General features: G+C 35.5%; 1 protein-coding gene across 9 annotated transcripts in view; it reads right to left on the minus strand.

Moving 5' to 3' along the window:
- SOX2 (SRY-box transcription factor 2) overlaps positions 1 to 15,879 on the minus strand; it is an 808,376-nt gene that overhangs the window by 448,726 nt on the left and 343,771 nt on the right. The gene's annotated exons all lie outside the window — the stretch shown is intronic.

The raw sequence follows: 15,879 nt of genomic DNA on the forward strand, positions 1-15,879 counted from the left end.
AGAGGGGCACTCAGTTGGTTAAGTGACCGGCTCTTGTTTTTGGCTCATGTCATGATCTCACAATCCTGGGATTGAGACCAGTGTCAGGCTCCTTGCTCAGTGGGGAGTCTGCTTGAGGACTCTCTTCCCCTCTCCATTCCCCTACCCCCACTCATGCACACACACACACACACACACGCTTTCTCTCTCTCAAATAAATCAATAAATCCTTAAAAAAATGGATTAAAGACCTAAATGTGAGACCTGACACCATAAAACTCCTAAAAGAAAATATAGGTATCCTGAAACCAATATTAGATCATGTATTAACTATAATTTAAATAAAAATTTGAAAAAAGAAACATAGGTAAACTCTTGGACATTGGCCTTAGAAATATATTTCTGGATCAGTCTCCTCAGGCAAGGGAAACAAAAACAAAAATAAATAACTGGGAGACTACCTCAAACTAAAAAGCTTTTGCACAGTGAAAGAAATCATCAACAAGATAAAAAGCAGGCTACTGAATGGGAGAAGGTATTTGCAAATGATACATCTGATAAGAGTTAACATCCAAAGTATATGAAGAACTCTTACAACTCAATAGCAAACAAATGATTAAAAAATGGGCAGAGGACCTGAGTAGACCTTTTTCCAAAGAAGATGTATAGATATCCAAGAGATACATGAGAAGATGCTCAACATCACTAATCAGAGAAATACAAATCAAAACCACAATTAGTTATCCACCTCACACCAGTCAGAACGGCCAATATCAGAAAGATAAGAAATAACAAGTGTTGGTGAGGATGTGGAGAAAAAGGAACCCTTGTGCACTGTTGGTGGGAATGTAAACTTGTGCAGACACTCTGGAAAATGATATGGAGGTTTCTCAAAAAATTAAAACTAGAAATACCATATGACCCAGTAATTCCACTTCTGGGTATTTACCTGAAGAAAACAAAAACACTAATTTGAAAAGATACATGTACCCCCTATATTTATTGCAGCATTATTTACAATAGCCAAGATATGGAAGCAACCTAAGTGTGTATCAATACACGAATGGATAAAGAAGATGTGGTGTATATACACAATAGGATATTACTCAGCCATAAAATGAATGAAAGCTTGCCATTTACAACAACATGGATGGGTCTAAAGGGTTATGCTAAATGAAATAAAGACAAATACCATATGATTTCACTTATATGTGGAACCTACAAAAACAAAACAAACACATGAACAAACAAAAAACAGAAGCATACTCATAAACACAGCAAACAAACTGGTGATTGCCAGAGGGGAAGAGGGTAGGGGGATGGGCAAAATAGGTAAAGGGGATTAAGAGATACAAACTTCCAGTTTTAAAATAAATAAGTCACAGGGATGAAAAGTACAGCATAGGGAATATATCAATAAGATTGTAATAACTTTGTATGGTGACAGATGGTAACCACACTTTTTGTGGTGAGCACTGCATAATGTATGTAATGTTGAATTGTTATGCTGTACAACTGAAACTAATATTGTATGTCAACTATACTTCAATTAAAAATTTAAGAGATTCCAAAAAGAACAAAATAAGTCTCTCTTTTATTTCAATTTTGCCTGATATTACCACTCCTATTTTTGCATTTTCCAGATTTTTTTTTGTCCATTTTATTTCTATCCTTTCTTTATCTTTTTACTTTAGGTGTGTCTCTTATGAACACTGAATAGTTTGATTATATGTTGAGACCCAATCTGAAAATATTTGTTGTTTAATGGTGGAGTTTAGCCCAGATTTATTGTAATAACTGATAACATTAGTTCTAGCTTCTGTTATCTTATTTTGTATTTTTTATGTTTCTTTTATATAGCTTTAAAATATTGCTCAGATTTTGTTGAAATGATCTTTACGTTTAGATTATTATTGATTTTTATATTTGTGTTGCATTTCTAAACCATATTAATTACAATGAAATCATCCCATTTGCTCAAATATTAATTGACCATTAACTATGTATCACATAGGGAGAGTGAATTCTATGCTAAACAAAACAGACATGGTCCTTGCTTTTAGGGAATTTTTCTTCTTAGAAGGTGAAAAGCAGCCATAGACAAATATTCAGGGAAAGGTTCCGCCATGGTAATTACTACGTAGGGAGGCAAAGAAGGGTATCTACTTTAAATTGGGAAGGCAGGCAGTTTGCTCTAAGGAGCTGAAACCCATTTGATGAGAAAGAGTTAGTAACATAAAGATCAAAAATGGTCCTCCTGATATTGGGGAGAGGAAAGAAAGCCCTAGCGCAAACACCCCAAGGTGGGAGAGAGTTGGTGAGCTTTAAAAATGTAAAGAAGCTGGAGTATATTAGGTGAGAAAGGAATAAAAAGTGACAGTTACCAGATAGATAGGATTTCGTAAACCACAATAAGGAGTGTGGATTTTATTTTAAGTGTAATGCAAAGCCACTGGAGAGTTTTAAACTGTGGATTTTGTTTCTGTTTCTCTTTTTGTTGTGGGGCAGGAGTAACATGATCTGATTTTCTATAGTAAAAGGTCCCTCTGCTGCTGTATAGGAATCTATTCTAGAAGAAACAAGAGCATCCCCTGGTCAGGTCATGGAGATGGAGAGAGGTCACCAGATTTGGGGCATGTTTTGGTTATTAAGATCACAGGATTTGCTGAGGACTGCATGAGGGGTTGGGGGGTGTAAGGGCAAGAGCAGAATTAAATAGAATATTTAGATTTTTATTTTCAGCAATTGGGTAGACAGTGATGGTGTTTACTTAAATGCAAATGCCTGGGGGAGGGGCAGTTTGCTAGATGGCGGAACAATTATGAGTTCTGTTTTGACTAATTTAAAATGCCCATTAGTTGTCCATGGGTGATGTCTAGTAGTCATTTGGGTTTACAAGTTTAGAGTCCTGGGGAAAATTCAAAGCAGCAGTTGAGATAGGGTGCATTGTGTATAACTGAAGAGAGAGGTTGCCTAGGAAACCCTGGGGCACTCCAATAGCAGGAAGTTATGCAATTCTATTTGCAGGATATAATATAAACTCCAAATTTCTGGTCTATTGGTCAATCTTTTCTACCTTTCTAGGATTGAAACAGTTTTTTAACTCTTAATTTATATTTCTTTGTTTATTTCAAAGGGAATTTAGGAAGGAGCATTACTTAGGTTCAAATAATCAGAAGTCAATTGTAGAACTGTTCATTGTTCAGACTTTTAGGAAGTCATCTGAATGATTGCTATCCATACAACAACCATACTAAATTGAAAGTTTCTTGAAGAAATGAGTTTTTGTCTATTACCCACAAAAGTGCCTCACATGGGCTTTCCATCTAAGAAGAGTTTCAAGGTAACTCTGTTGAATATGTGAATGAAGCGTTCAGTGCATAAACCTTTAATCTTGGTGTCAAATTCTTCTAGTTAAATCCTTCAACAGAACATTCAAAGAAGGTCTTTAGAGCATAGTGATATTGTTTTCACCAACTACTAGTTGAGTGACCATGAGCTAGTTATTTAATTTCTCTTCTTTAGTGAGACAGTAATAATGGTTTGATACTACAACTAATATTAGTAATATTTAACACAGTAGTAATAAAAATAATAGGACCAGTAATGACCATCTTTCTGCTTTTGTGTAAAGCTTGAATGCGACAATGTCTGTAAAAGCATTTAGCACAGTGCCTGGCATAAAGTAAGAGTTAATAGATAGTGATTCCCAGAGCTCTGCCCTGAGCCCTGGCTCTTCTGGCAGAAAACCTGAGCCCCAGGTGACTAGAGAGAGTAAGTTGAGGAGAGGGCAGGTGATGTGGTCAAAGAGGGAGCAGAGCCCAGATTACATGGTGCCCTGTAAGCCAGAATCAAGATTGTGGATTTTACTCTTAGTGAGAGAAGTCATCAGAGAGTTTTGAGCAGAGAAGTGAAATAATTTGGTTTATAGTCAGAAAAAGTTTATTTTATTTTATTTAAATTCAACTAACCAACATTAGTTTCAGATGTAGAGTTCAGTAATTCATCAGTTGCATATAACACCCACTGCTCATCACATCACGTGATGTCCTTAATGCCCATCATCCAGTTACCCCATCCTCCCACCCACCTCCCCTCTAGCAACCAACCCTCAGTTTCTTTCCCATACTTAAGAGTCTCTCATGGTTTGTCTCCTCTCTGATTTCTTCCCATTCAGTTTTCCCTCCCTTCCCCCATGATCCTCTGCGCTGTTTTTTATATTCCACATACAAGTGAAACCATATGACAGTTGTCTTTCTCTGATCGACTTATTTCGCTCAGCATAATACCCTCCAGTTCTATCCACATTGATGTAAATGTTAAGATTTCATCCTTTCTGATGGCTGAGTAATATTCCATTGTGAGATATATATATATAGATAGATATAGATATAGATATAGATAGATATATATATATCAACATAGATATATATATATACACACACACACACACAACATATATATATAGCAACATAGATATATATATACACACACACACACACAACATATATATATAGCAACATAGATATATATATGTTGATGGATATCTGGGCTCTTTCCATATTTTGTCTATTGTGGACATTGCTGCTATAAACATTAGGATGCTGGTGCCCCTTTGGATCACTACATTTGTATCTTTGGGATAAATACCTAGTAGTGCAATTGCTGGGTCGTAGGGTAGCTCTATTTTTAACTTCTTGAGGAACCTCTATACTGTTTTCCAGAGTGGCTGCACCAGCTTGCATTCCCACCAACGGCATAAGAGGGTTCCCCTTTCTCTGCATCCTTGCTAACATTTGTTGTTTCCTGAGTTGTTAATTTTAGCCATTCTGACTGTTGCAAGGTGTTATCTTATTGTGGTTTGTTCACATTTATAGCCATAGCTGATAGCACAGTGCCCAATACAGGTTGATATTTAATAGACATATCTAAATATCTGTAGGAAAATGAAATGCTACTTGATGCCAACTTCACTTCTTATGTTCTTGGCCATTTTTCATGGAAATTCCAATGCTGAAAGACTAAATGTGGTGTTAATAAGGTATTTTCATTACCACTCCTTGAGCGTGTATCTATTCCCTCTCTACTACTGCGCCAAACACAAAATATGCTACTTAGAGTTTAACATTTCTACCAAATGTAATATTTCCCAACAGAAATGGCCATCTTTTAGATAATTATCATTATTTTGGCATCACCTAATTTGTTCTTTAGCAAAACTTTTTCTCATTAGATTTTCCTCAATCAAAGATCTGAACATTTCTTAGTGAACATCATCCTTTGGGATAAAATAAGGGAAAAGAAAATATCCACAAATCCATTTGGGTGTCACTGAAGCTCACATGGGAAGTAATTATCCCCTTATTTACCATATTCTTAAAACTCCATCTGGAAAACTACCTGCAATTTTTGGCTATGTTGGGGGGTGTGTGTGTATATATACACACACATACACATACACACTTACATGTACACACAGAGAGACAGAGATTGCTAATTTGGAAAGAATCCAAAGGGTAGTAATAGTGACAAAGGCTTGGAAAACATACCATTAAAAAGACTCTAAGAGAATGGAGCATGAACTGCTAAGAGATCAGATAATTGATGGAGGCAGAGAGGATTTTAAAATACCGTGTGGGAAGGAAATCTCCTAAAAGGAAATGGAGTTATTTTTTTCTCAGTCTAGACATTTATATTAATAGTTTAAAAAGGACAATTAAATTATGAACCATACAAAACACCTTATGCCCAATATGTTCAATCAGAAAATGTAGCACAAATAGGAAAAATGGTAAGATAACACTGGAGGACTCGGGATATTGCCATGGTCCTTCCAAATATCTCAGGCAATGGCTTCTGAATCCAACAGAAATCGTTCAAATCTAAATGCTGAGTAGGTGCTGCTGCAGACGAATTGGCACAAATGGGCAGAATGCCAGTTCATTTATTTAAAAAACTTTATGGTTATCCTTCTATGCCCAAATACAGGAGAAAGAAGAACAAACATAAGAAGACTCCATTTTTACCCACTGAAGAGCTATTGTATGGGGAAGGAGAGAGAATGTATATACAAATACCAAATAAAAGTTACAGAAGTTGGGGGAGGAAGGACTTGCTGAATATAGAAGAAACCAATCTCAAGGTTTGAATTTGAATCCTAGTTACAGTATTGCTTAAAGCAGTCACCCCAGGGGTCTGACCAGGACAAGTGAGCAGCTAGGTGGAATCACCTCTTTAAAATCTTGCCCCAGTAGATATGATCAATGGGAGATTCCACTTGTCCTATAGGTAGGTGTGTCTTCAACACTCCTAACATTTGAATGAAGAGTAAACATGTAGTCAACCACCTTGATGTAAAATATTAAGATGACTGTATGCCTTTTCCTCTTAGCCTTTTGTCTTGGTGGTTTAGTGTTAAGAAGCTGGTGGTTTAGGGGCAGCTGGGTGGCTCAGTCGCTTAAGCGTCTGCCTTTGGCTCAGGTCATGATCCTGGACTCCAGGAATAGAGCCCCACTTTGGGCTCCCTGCTCAGTGGGGAGTCGGCTTCTCCTTCTACTCCTCCCCCTGCTTGTGCACTCTCTCACTCTCTCTCTCTCACTCACTCTCTCTCTCAAATAAATAAATAAAGTCTTAAAAAAAAAAAAAGAAGCTGATGGTTTAGTATGGACAAAGCTGATATCCAGATTTACTAGCGAAGCCTTCAGCTTCCTTTCCAACTCTTTGTTCTCCCTCCATCATAGTCTTTTATGATCCCCCCCCCCCCACCCCAAACTCTACTCTAACTGCCTGGGGATATTCACTGTTCTCCAACCATGCCCTCATCCTCTCCTCATTCTATTCCAGTGTCAATGGCATCGCTACCCACACAGGCTCCTGTCCTCCCCAATTTCTTTACATCCTAGTCATCTATAAAAGCCCTGCTGAGACCCTACCTCTTCCATGAGTCACCTAATCTCACCTTCCCCTATTCTTCCCTAGTCTTGTCTTTATACCTTAAACCTGTACTGTAATGTTTATTTTTATTTCCTGCCCACTAGCTTTAAATTCCTAGTGCTCAATTACTGTACTTTATTCCCTGTTATATTTTTCACACTGCCTAACAAAGTGCCTAGAACAAAAGTAGTTATCCAATAAATGTCATCAGATTACATTAGTAATGAGAGGAGACTGTCATTAATTGGAAATGGCAACAAGTGAAAAAATATGCCCAGTTAGAAGAGCCTCCTAAGACTATGGTATAATTTTCTAATGTTTATGCTGTTTGGGATGTATAGAAAGTAATGCATATGTATTTTATAAATTGGAAAAGGAAAATCTGAGAAAAGGAAAACATACCACTATTACTCCACTTAGAGACAACTACTGATAACATGTTAATTTGTAAATTTCCTCCTAGTTTTTTTTTTTTGAAGGATTTTATGTAGTTGTTATTATATTCTGTCCATGTATCTGTTTTCCTGCAAAGGCTATTAAAAGCTTTTCATGAGTCCTTTTAATTATAGTATCTAATCCTATTGTTAAACCATATTTTACTTAATCATTTTCCACTTGTTGGACAGGTAAGATGGTTCTCAATTTTTTTCCAATTAAAATAATTCAGTGTTGAATACCTCTGAGCAAAAAGAGTTGCCTACCCATCTTTTTAGAAAATAGTGTTTAAGGGGCATTTCAACTAGTTTTGCTATAAATAATCTAGTTTGGTCTTTTAATGAATACCAGTATTTCTTGTTTTCCTCAGCCCTGCTGAGATAATTTCCTGCCTGTTGAATCTCTGCTGCCCTGTTGACATCACTTATATTCTCAGCATTTTATACTGTCCAGGTCATTTACTCAATCCGTCTCTCTGGCTGCCTGGATACATTCTGACAGATGCTTTCTAATGAAGCTGGACATATTCCATGTTCTCTAGTCACTACCTCTTAATCGATGGGATTTGGGGAAGACTTTCAAATGGTTCAGTCTTAGCTACTGTAAAATTTAGAAATAGTTTACTTATTTAAAAATCTTATCTTTTCAAAGTTTTGAACATTAAAGCAATTTCACATGCATTATTTTATACATTCTTATAAAAAAATAACAAGCAAATAGTATTAGCACTTTACAGATGAGGAATCTGAGACTCTGAGAAGCCAAGAAAAAACTGTATTGTTTTTTTATTGCTGTTGTAACAAGTTACCACAAACCTAGCTGCTTAACACAAATTTATTATAATTCTGGAGGTCTTGGTGGGCTAAAACCGAGGTGTGGTAAGGCTATATTCCTTTCTAGAGGCTCAGAGAAGAATCTGTTTCCTTGTCTTTTCCAGATTCCAGATGCTGCCCACATTCCTTGGCTTTTGGCCTCTTCCTTGACCTTCAAAGCCAGAAATAGAAGGCTTAGTCTTTCTCATATCATATCACTCTGACACTGACTCCCCTGATTTCCCTTTCTCACTTAGAGAACATTTGTGATTACTTCGGCCTTGCTAAGATAATGCAGGATGAATTCCTCTTAAGATCCTTAACCTAATCACATCTGCAAGGGCATTTTTTTCAATTTTATTTTTTTGTTTTTTTGCTGTAACACATTTACCGTTTTGGGGATTTGATTGTAGACATCTTTGAGGGGCAATTATTCTGGCTAACACAACTATTCACAATAGAAGTAAAAGCTATAGACGTAATGTGATGTTACTATATCACATTAAGCAAAGTGATTTGAGATCCCTATAATTTAATGACCATAAAAGCTACAATGCATATACTTGCTTAGAAAAATCATTCTTATGTAAGTGTGTATTTGTGACACAAGTGTAGGTTTCATTTGCCATATATTAATTTATTTGCCCAAGTTGAAATTTATATTTATTCAATTTGGATAACTGCTTTTCCTATTGTATGGTAAATCTGAAACTGCTGTGTCTCTAAATGTACCCAATAAAGGATTTTTAAAAATTACATCCTAATTGTTTTAAAAACATGCTTACTGCTCACACATTGGCGTGGATTAATTAGTGTAATTAGTCTTGTGTATATAACCATTGCCCAAAATGTCCCCGACAGCTAAAAAGCAACCAGCCACATAATGTCTTGTGGATAGCTTAGCGTGTAAGGGCCAGGCAACTGGTGATTTGCTTTTTTGTATGGTTGTCAGAAAAACAACCAAAAATCTGGCACTTCAGATTTCACATTCTGAAAATGAAGACAAATTATAATACATTTCTACATTAACTTAGCTTTCACCTGTGAATTTGCTTTATTGGGCATTTGGATAAATATGGAGTTACTTATCCAGAGTGAACTCCACTATGGCTAAATGTTAAATGAAAATCATTTCAAAGCTTGTTGTGTATCAATGTCTCTTACTCTGGATATTTTTAAAGCATCTGTTCTTTTTTTATGTGAATTCTTGGAAATGTAGTAGAACAGGGGATCACTCTTGGTGAGGGACCCATGAAGTAGGCCATTACAGTTGCTATATAATTTCACCTTGAAGGCTCACACCACCCAGCTCACAGTTTCTGGGAAAGCCAAAAGTTAAGTAAGCATGATGGATAAAGCCTTCAATAAAGTGACATGAATAATAATTATAAATAATAATAATTCTTCATATTAAATCTTTTGATTTAAGTGTTTTAATATACCAAACTTTAACAAAAAACCTTTTCCTATAAGGGCCCTTATATTTTCCTTTAAAAAAGAATATTAAAACTAACTTAAGACTCACATGATCATTGTTGTATTTATGATTTATGTCAAATCCTTACCAAAATGCACAATCAGTCATAAATAATAGAATATTTACAGAGTTTTTTCCCTTAAAAAGTTTTGGAGATAAATTCTCCTTAGGAAATTCTTTCAATGAACATAGAGAACTTTGGTTGTTCTAAAAAACTGTTTACAATTGAATAACTAAAACTAAAAATATTTATTTTTTAACTTAATGGAATATCAGAGGAGAATTATTATTGAATATATACATACCTGGTTTAAAGAATATATAGTAATAAAAGAATGTACATGCTACTAAATATCATATTTTGATATCTGGAACAGGTGGACCTTTCAAAAAAAAGGTTCCTAATTATTCCTATACTGTTGAAATTATTTTAATTTTGCATCTCAGCAGATATATTTGTATGCTGGAAACAGGTGTTCATCAAAAGACAGTGATAAAGAGACATTGCAGTCAGGGCTTGGAGCCTAGCCCACATGGTGTGATGACAGATAAATTAGAAAAATCCTGCTAAACATCTCTACACTTCAGAAGGAGATTACACCTTTTTAAAAAGGCAAAACATGTGGTTCAATTACTTATTGTCTTGGCATGTGGTTATGATGAAAGACGGAGTCTTAAACATCAATAGAGCTAAACTAACATCCCAGATGGGCTTCGGGAGAGGGACTCCTGCAGCAATCCACCTGCACAAAAAGCAACTGGGAGAAAAATTAAAGAAATGCTTTCCTTCCCCTCCTCTATTTAATTTGTTTCTTTAATATTAAATAGCCATTTAATGAATAACATAAGCTATGCAGAAAAAATAAGAGCAAAGAACTTTTATTTCAATGTATTTTCTGGGTGATCCAGCAGGAAATGAGGCACGTTTTCTGGCTCTGCAGAATGCTGTGCAGGTCTCACATGAGTCCCGAGGGTTAGAACAGATAATCACTAAGCCTAGGGGAGGAAAGGCAAGTAGATCTGCACAATGCATAGGGCTAGACAGACAACATGCTGTGTGACCATAGGGAAATCACAGAACCTCTCTGGGCCTCATTTTCTACATTTGCAAACTGCAGAAGTATGATTCCTTTTGGTCTCACGCTGCAACAATCTGGCTATAATCTTCACTTCAGTCATAATACATACAAAGTAAATGCCACTAGGGGACATACAACACAGAGAGAAACTCAGTGGGAACCAGCATTTCTCCACAAACCATTTCTACATTCAGACATGACTAGAGGATCCCAACAGTTCTTCAGATGTACAATACTATGACATAAGGCTGTGAAGAATTAGTAGTAGGGTACAGGAGCTGAGGGGAGGGAAATAGGAAGGATCAAGAGGGAAATTATAATCTATTAGTCACATATTATACTAATTTCACATTGAATCCAACCAACAACTCTGCAAACAAAATAGGTATTACTTATCCATTGTATGAGAAGCTAAAATAATGATTGCTAACATCTATTGAGCCAGAATCATGCTAAGTACTTCTCTCTACATTAGTTCATTTAAAATTTATAGGAAGCCTTTTAAGTAGGTTGAGAAATAATGCCATTTCTTCACCATTGTAGTCCCCCCAAATACCAAAATAATTGCTGTCTTTTGAGCAAGGCTTGATCATGTGCTGTGAACCATGTCAAGGCCTTTCCCAAGCTTTATTTAATTTAACCCCTCTGACAACCCTACGAACCAGCTGGTATTGTTGTCTCTATTTAACAAATGGGGACACTGAGGCTTGGAGAGGCGGAATAATTTACCCAGGGCCAGTTAGAGCTGAGAAGACAGTGTAAGATCTTATAATCACTGCAGTACACTGTCATTAAAGGCTCAAAAAGACTAACTAATGTAAGGTCACAATATTAAATAGGAATCAACAGAGGTGGGCTTAAACCCCAGTTTGACTCCCAAGCTCTCCTTTCTCAACTTTTCTGACCAGCAGCAGGGCTGAATAGCATCCCGCCATTTTTGATAAATATGTTTGGTGCTTGCTATGTTCAATGCGCTGTGCCAGGCCTGATAAGAGATATAAAAAAAGTTGGCATCATTCTCCCCAAACCCATTATTAGCATCAATAGAGCTAAACTAACATGAGGAAATCCAGACATACACTTATGAAACACTTCAAAAAAAACAGTAAGAATGTAGGGTTAAGAGCCAAAAGAATCAATAGATGCAATAGGGTTGAAGACTGTAACTCATTTTGAGGTGGGGCAGTGCAGACAAAGCACGAGGGCGTGTGAGGATGGGCAGGATTTCTGGAGATTGGGATGGAAGAAGAGCAAGATGACCATTTAGCCAGAATGGTCCTGGAAGCTCCCTGGAGGCAAAGTCTGAGAATAGTGAATGAAAGTAGTAAGGGCATTTTCTAACACGGCTGAGTTGGAGATATAGTTGGAAAGGTATGTTGGGACCAGACTATAGACTCTAAATGCAAAAGCTGACTTACAAATACTCGACATTTCTAAGCAGCAGGGTGATATGATTTACCTCAGATGGTGAAGGCTACACCACAGTCATCCCACCTCAGGGAAAGGCATTTTGAGGAAAGAAAAGAATGGTTTCTCCTTGGTATAAAGATTGATAATAGGGGAAGTACTGACCCAGTTTTTTAAAGATTTTTTTTTGTCATTCTAAATATAAATATGCATCACAGAAAAAAAAATTTGGAAAATGCAGTATAAAGAGAGCAAAGAACACCCATAATCCTACCATTTAGAGATCATCATTAACACTTTGATGGATTTTAATTTAATCATTCAAGAAATATTTATTGAGCACCTACTACATACGAGACATCACTCTAGAAGCTGAGTCTACAGCAGTGAAGAAAACAACCCAACTTCCCTGCCCTTAGTTAAGCTTCCACACAGATATTTCTTTTCATGATTGAGTTGATGGATGTGTGCTCTTTGTGTGTGATTTATTCAATCATTATATGCATGGAGAATTTTTAGCTGATTTTCACTGCATATAACATAATAAGCATTTTGTTATGCTTGTTATTAAATTTATTAAAATTATTTGGAGATACTTAAAAATTAAAATTAATCTTTAATGTTATTAAAATCATTTGGAAACTTTTTAGTGGCTGTGTTATTCACAGTCTATAGATGCTCAAGATCTTATTTAGTTATTCTTACTATAATGAGGACATGAAGCACGTGAAGCTGATGAAAGTTACAGACAGGCACACCAACTTTGGCAGATAATTTTAGGTGTTCATAGATCCTTTCAATTATGAACCCTAATTTGATCACTTCCCAATTGTTAGACATTTGAATAATTAATTTTTCAATATTAACACTTAATGAATATTCTTGCACATAAAGATCTGTCTACATTTCTAATGGTATCATAAGGATGGATTCCTAGAAGTGGAAGTTCAGGTAGAAAAATATGAACTGGTTTTAGGGCTTCAGGGCATCTTTGCTGTTAGTGCGGAATGTCTTCTACTCTTATGTTTCTGTTAATTTCATTTAAATGTAAATAAAAAGTACATGTAAGTTTTTGTTTAATAAAAAATTTCATTGCTATTATTTGCACATAATGGTTCGTGATTATTTTATCCTCACCATGGATTTTTTATTAATATAAACCGACCTCCTTTGTTCCACCAAATGCTTCTTGCCTTGAATTTTACATTTTCTAATATTAATATTATCAACCCTGGTTTTATTTTTACCTACCATCATATCTGTTGATGTACGGTGTTTTTATTTGTTTTGTCCTTGAGGGTGGCTTTGAATACAGGAATGTCTATTGCTGGGTTTAGTTTTGCTTTTAAAATTTATATTCAAGGGAACAAGGTACAAACTTTAAAAACTCAGTTTTTCCCTATTTTTAAGTTGAGCTTAAGAAATTTATAATTCTATTTATAAGTTCCGCAGACTTCAGCAATCATTTCTAAGGAATTTTTGGTAATGTTTACATACAAATATAATTAAATTATTTTGGTTGCCAATATTGTGCTTAAATTTCAGTTAGATTTCAACTTAAAAATATAAACCTAAATCACTTACTCAATTTAACATATCAAATTAACATTTTAAACTGGAGTTATGGGGCTATAATAGATCAAAATCAATAGATTTGGAATAGACTTTAATAGACCAAATTAATTTCAACATTCCAAGTACATAAGATACTAAATATATATGTGTAACTTCTTAACACAAAAATATTTACATATTATGGTTTTGATTCTCTTTGCCTTTTCATACTTAGTTTTAAATTTTCCTGGGGTTGAAACATGCATACCTACTAAAGGATGACAATTTCCGGCAAGTAACTGAGGATATTGGTTCTAAATCTTTCTAGACTGAAAGGTATAAACCTGCTTATTCTGGGTAATTGGGGTTACCTACAGCCAGAGCTCTTGGTCAGGAGTGAGAGCCACGCCATGCCTGTAGACATCCAGAGTGAGTCCTCTCATTGCCCTGGTTCCCAGACCATACCCTCTTTTATAGCCACCATTTAAAATTTTTAAACTAAATTATAAAATTTAATTGGTCTTATTATTCATATAGCTCACATCCCTGAATTCAAGTTTGAAATGTTCTACTTATTATTTTCTTTCTTATGATATTATTTTCTTTTTTACTATTTTCTCTTATTTATTTTTGCATCTTGAACCATGTTTGTTATGTCCTATATTTGTTTCTCTACTAATCCAGAAAATATTTTTCCTATTTTATTTTACTAGTGTTTACCTTTCACACACACACACACACACACACACACATTTACACACAGAGGCACACAATTTTCTCCCTAAAGAAATAGCATCTAACAGACTCCTGAAAATAGCACATTTTACTTCTTCCTTGTCCTTCTCTCATCTATTTCCCAACTTTTTGTTGTTATCTGAGATTCTAAGTTCAGATTAGTAGTAGTAGTAGTTATAGTAGTAGTATAGTTTAGCTATTGATATTTCCCTATTTTCCTATTTCATTTAATTGGACTTAATTGGAACATGCAGCGAGAGGAGGCTAGATGCATGTGCTCCGTCAACCATTTCACAAAGAGACCCACTTGAAGGTTCTTAATATGTATCACCAAATTACTTTCCAGAAAAGTTGTACCGATATGCCGTCTCACTACATTCTGGAGAACTGACTACTAGTTTTGGAACCTTTACCTATTTGATAGATGGAAATGGTATTTGTTCACTATTTTCATTTGTTTATCTCGGGGGAAAAAGGAAGTTGTTAGGAACTACAATTCCAGTGATCTTCCTCTGATGAAGTTGCAGTCACTCAAGAAGGACCCCTCATAAGCTGAGTAGGTTTGATTCAGGATTTTGCCTGTAAATGTTACTAATTAATTTCCTAAGTGACTATTTTATAATCTTTTCCACTAGGCACTCTCAGGGCATGCAGAGCCAGGGGAAAAAAAAAAGTACAATGGCTGGTAGTTGCTTTTAATACCAAGAATCCAGGCACTCGCTCTTAGTCATGGAACATTGACGCTGTGCTATATGAATTCTCATAAAGTAAATAAATTAGTTAATCAGTAAATTCATGTTAATAGAAAACTACAGTCACAATAACTAATTGGTAAAACCTGCAGTACTGGCAAATATTATGATAAGATATATTGGCCTAATGGTGTTCTGCAAATAGATTCTGATTTGCAAAACTAACCAACACAATAGCAATCATTTCACGTGAAATATTCATATCAGAAATGTTGACTGGAGTGATTGAAAGTCATTCACTTAAAACTAATAAATAAACACACTCGTCTCCCTTATAATCCTGGATAGTCGTACTCAATTTAGCAGTGTTCTTTTGCATTATTCTTGTTCATTAGCAGAAGTGACTTATAATAAAATTTAGCTACCAATTTCCTTGACAAACAGAGGAACATATATGTATGTTTCTACATGAATGGTAAAGGCAGGAATAGCATTTCAAATAGAAGGAATAGCATGAGCAAACATATAAATGCAATGGGGATTGAGGTGGGAGGAACTAGCCAATATTCACTGTAAGAAGCATACGTGAGGCCCCTTGCCAGAACTAGTTTCATCCTGATAACCATTACTACAATACCAGGTGCTTACCTTTAAACCAGGTTTGGATAAGGATTCCAAGGAGAGAAAAGATACCTCTAGTAACTTCACCCAGAAACTATTCAATTATGGTTTAATGAAGGCTGTAACATATTTTAGCATATGTAAGAAAGTTTCAG

Source organism: Phoca vitulina, unplaced genomic scaffold (assembly GCF_004348235.1).
Source record: "Phoca vitulina isolate PV1807 unplaced genomic scaffold, GSC_HSeal_1.0 scaffold8, whole genome shotgun sequence".
Classification (NCBI taxonomy): Eukaryota; Metazoa; Chordata; class Mammalia; order Carnivora; family Phocidae; genus Phoca; species Phoca vitulina.